Source organism: Arachis ipaensis, chromosome B09 (assembly GCF_000816755.2).
Source record: "Arachis ipaensis cultivar K30076 chromosome B09, Araip1.1, whole genome shotgun sequence".
NCBI classification, from domain to species: Eukaryota; Viridiplantae; Streptophyta; class Magnoliopsida; order Fabales; family Fabaceae; genus Arachis; species Arachis ipaensis.
Genome location: NC_029793.2, coordinates 139,530,007 through 139,535,053, shown reverse-complemented (window position 1 = coordinate 139,535,053; position 5,047 = coordinate 139,530,007).

The following is a 5,047-nucleotide window of genomic DNA, read 5'->3' as shown; positions in this document are numbered from 1 at the left end:
CCGAGACCAATATTGAAAGAAAGCAAATGTTTTGCTTCATGCTTTCAACGAATCTCCTTTGCTTATCATGGGATGGAATTCAAATTTTATTAAGGAGAGTTAATACAGACATTGGGAATAGGAAAGAGAAAAAAAGATTGATTAGATAGTACTTAATGCTACATGCTACCTAAATCAAAAGGGAAGGAAATTAACTTTGTTCAATTAATTTGTTCAAATCCATTTAATGCTTCTCTTTATTTTCTCTCTCTTCTCTTACTACTCTCTCTTCTCTATTCGGTCATATCACAGAGAATCCATGGAAGCTATAGCAAGCTACCGAGGAGAAGATGAAGCAAGCAACAAGACCACCACAATGATGGCAAGAAAAAGAAAACAAAAAGTATGTTGTGGCTGAGATTTTCATCACTTATGGTAAGATTTGGTGAAGAGATCTCAGCTTCTCCATACCAAAAATGGAAGAAGAAGATTTCGGTCAGAGGAAGAAGATCTGGCTCGTCTCTACTTTTGGGTTCACTCATCACAGAAGGTAGTTAGGGTGGCTACGTGAAAGAGGAAACAAAAGTAGGAGTAGAAGGAGCTGTCATACACCAAGAAGCATCAAGGGCTATGAGTCCTTCTTGGAGAGCAAGACAAGTTGGAAAGCTCAGATTGATGAAGCTTGGGGTAAAGAGAAGTCACAGAGGTAATTGCATGTTGGGTTTTAGCATTCGGTTATCTCTCCTCTCTCTCTGGCCGAACCGGTTTGCATGAAGAAGAAGAAGTTTAGCTTGATTTATTTTGTTTCAACCGTGGAGGCTTCACCCTATATATAAGGGAAAACAGCCAGGGATTGAAGTAAGGAGTGAGAGTGCAAGGCACAGAGTTCTCATAGCTACCTAATCTAACAGAAGTTCTTCTCCTTCAATGTTTTCTATTTTGTAATTTTCTGTTTAATTTTGTCTATCTTGAGTCTCATGGAAAAAGACAAACAGTGAGGTTTGTAAGAAAAAGTCATAGAGCGAAAAAAGGCAGAGAGTGCAAAATTAAAAGAAAAAGCCATAGATGTCCTTAGAGGTCATTTGTACATCTGTGTTGTGTTTCATGATTCTGTGAGAATCTCCTTGCAAGCTGGGTTAGCACTTAGCAGTTGAAAGCTTGGCAGTGACCAAGTCAAATTCAGGATTGGAGCTTAGATTCTGGACTTGTCCCGGATAAGAAGGGTAGTTCCTAGGGAGAATTGGTGTTTGTAATCAATGATGATTATAGTGAAATTCCATCATTGTTGTGATGGAGACTGGATGTAGGCTGCATTGCACTTAGCAGCTGAACAAGGATATATCTTGGTATAATTCTCTCCCTCTTCTACTCCATTTCTGATTCTGCTGTCCAGGAGATAAAACTGAAAAATATCTTGTGTCGGGTGACGAGATAAAAAGAAAAAGTCTCATAACTGGGTACGAGACAAAAATAAAAAAATCTCCAGAAGTTATTTCAAAGACCAGCAAGTGTTATTAAGTGAAAAAAAGGATTAAGATTCAACCCCCTTCTCTTAGTCACTGAAAACCATCACCTGCAAGTGTTATTAAGTGAAAAAGCTACGCAAGCTATCATTAACTCCTCCCAGTTGCTTATTAGGGCTAATTAAGTAGCCTAAACCAAAACTTAACAATAATACTATCAGATAAGATCAAAATTAAAATAAATAAGAATATATATAGAATTGACTTGGCCTAACTTTTTATATGTGCTTGCTCTTTGGTTGTCCAAATATTTCTGCATGCGTCTCCAATGAAATTAAAATACAAGAGTTGGAAGAAAAAAGCATGCATTACTGAAATGATTATCTTGTCCATCATAATTCGTATACATGATGAGATCGATGTATACCTATTATTGTGTTCTTTAATTTGTGAATGTAGAAGAGAGGAAGAAGTGGGGCAAAATCTAAAGGTAGCTAGAGAGAATAAAACTTTGGTCCACATTTTTCATGCCATAATAGCATGATTTTATTGCATGGATTTTTTGCGATAACAACTTAGACTTTAATTTTGATACACTAATAGTATAAAACACTTTATATAATTGTGCAATTATATCTATTTTTTAGATGATTATTCACGTGATCAATATAGAAGATAGTTATTTTAGAATTAAGTACGATTTTGATCCTTAAAGTATAGATCAAAATTTTTTTCGTTCCCAACTTTTTTTTACCAACAAAATCGTCCCTAAAGTTTAATTTAGTTTTAAAATCGTTCTTACCTTAAGGACCAAATTAAAATCGTATCGAGGTGGTGGCAGAAGCGGAGACAAAAATGGATCGTGGATAACTTTTTCTTCTTCTTCCCTTCTCTCTTCGCAAGAGTAGAAATACTCTCTTTCTCTTATTTTTTTATTTTATAATTTTTTTGATGGATAATTTATTTTATAAACCAAAAAATCATACTTAATCTTTATTTACTAATATAACATTATATAATTAGATGCATGTATAAAATTATTTTATGCTCGCATCAAAATTAAATTCACAACATATACTATATATATGGATCAAACTTTTTCCTTTGAACAAAGTTTGCTCTTCTTTTATTTTACCTTTTTTTCTCTTTCGCTTTCATTCCTTCTATGGGGAGACAAGCCCTAATAAAATTTAATTTTAGTACTTCTTCACCAAATAATCTTGATTGATTGACGATATACATTAGCCAAAGGGATATAAAGGAATTTTGGCACTACACACTACACCACTACAATAATTACTTGGTGTTGATACTTTAATATATATTTATTCATTATTTGCCACCAGTCGATGATCATGAAATATGGATTTAAAAAAAGGGGTTAAGTACTTTCTCTCTTTTTTTTTTAGATTAAAAAGAGATGTTAAATAGCCTACAATATAAACAATCAAATGAAGTAGTACGTTACAACACAAGTTATTATATTATTGGAAGATTTTCAAGTGTACCGTCGTATCGGTATATTAGTGATTTTTAACCGTTGATCTTAATTATATATATTATATATATTTTTTATAATTAAGATCAACGGTTAAAAATCAGTAAAATACCGATATAACGGCACACTTAAACATTTTCCTTATTACATAAATTGTACTAATAATTAAGGACAAAAAGTGTGTGCCAACTATTTGTTTGGTTCATTATTTATGGTACTTGTACTACTATGGACACCCACACATAAATTTCTGCCGACAAAAAAGACTAGGGTTTGAAAGTTGTCTTGAGAAGAAAATTATAATTAGTAGCCAATTGAGGAAGGGAACCATCAATGTGTTCTTTCCACTTACCAATAGGGCTGTATATGATTAGATGATTTGGTTAATTAGAAATTTTTAAATTTAGTTTTAATTTTAGTTAACCATTAAAAATCAATTTTTTAAATTTGATTTTAATTAATTAATTTTAAAAAATATAAATATAATTTTTAAAATTATTTTATTAAATTAATTAACTAAAATATAATTATAATTTTTTAATCGATTAATCACATTTTGGTTTTTCAATATGTACACCTATTTACAAAGAAAGCAATGCAATTTTGTAAGTATAAGTAGCTTTATGAATTCAATTGTGTTAAGTGTTAGTACATGAACGTGATGAAAGTGACTAAAAAATAGACAAGCAAGAAAGAAGAACATGGTCCAGCCATATGTCACGTTTGGGATGCTATATATATTTTGCCATTATAGCATTTAAAGCTAAGGGAGTGACCACATTTCTGTACGTCAATGAATAACATGGAGCATAAGAGTGTGTTTGATTTACGTTTTATTTTTTATTTTTATTTTCAGTATTCTTGTTTTTAAAATTTTATAAAAAAATAAAAAATAAAAACAGACAATAAAATTTTATTATTTTTATTATTTTTTCTTTTATAAAATAAAAAATACTAAAAATAAAAATAAAACCACAAATCAAACTCATTTTAAATTTTGCAATTTATATTTTTCTTCATAATCTTGTTTCCAAGCCCATAATCATTAGTATATTTATGTATATAAAACGTCAAATGGATGTTGTAATGACTATCATGAAATGAAAGGAGATAGATGAATACGCAATCCTAAAAAATAAAAATAAAAGAAAATATATGAGAAGATAGAGTGAAAAAACAATACGACATCATAATTCATAACATATTGTTGGATGTTAGCATCACTACAAGTAATAACAGACAAAGTACATAAACTTAAATGAAATAGAACAAACTATAGCATCACAAGTACAATTTCTGCCTAATGGTTATTTTCTGCTTCTTAAGAGATTTAATGTCAGTGCACTTGTACAATGCAAAAGTGGTCAGTGGACATGCCTCACCGGTACTATGTGCTTGCATAATTTACCACTCACTTTGATATTGCACTCCAGGTTTAAGATTGAATATTATATTGAACTTTACTGATATGAATCCTATTCTAAATTTTTCTTGAAGAAGCACGTCAATTATTCCATTGATTCTCACTATATTTGAAATTTGGGTTTATCTATCTTTTGTCACACATGTTAAATTTATAAATTAATTTTTTTTAATAAAAATATAAAAAATTTAAATTTTCAATACATTTATTTTACATTTATTAAATAAAAATATTTAAAATTTTTCATTAATAGTAAACTTATCATATGTTGTAAGAATACACATGTTAACTAAATCTTATATCAAAATTGTTGTCTCCAACGATCTCTTTAATTCTTGCAACTCCAAACTAGGATTACTAGAAATTTTTTGTATATTTTTTTAATATTTTATCTTATTTTATTTTCAAAACCAAACACCGCCCTAGATCTCATGTTCACCTCAAACAGTGGTAGTCAAAATTAATACCTGAGAAGAAAAACGAAAACACAAAAAACCTGTTTCCAGAGGAACAAGTGGGTATCATGAGTGACATGCATACATGATTGGTTTTATGTTTTGATTTTCTTGCCCACAAGAAAAGAAGTAGGTCAACTCCTATTTACTGGACACTCTTACACGCACTGATCCCTTAACAAAGACTAGAATCCAAAAGCTACACATCAAAAACATGTGAAGAGATTGA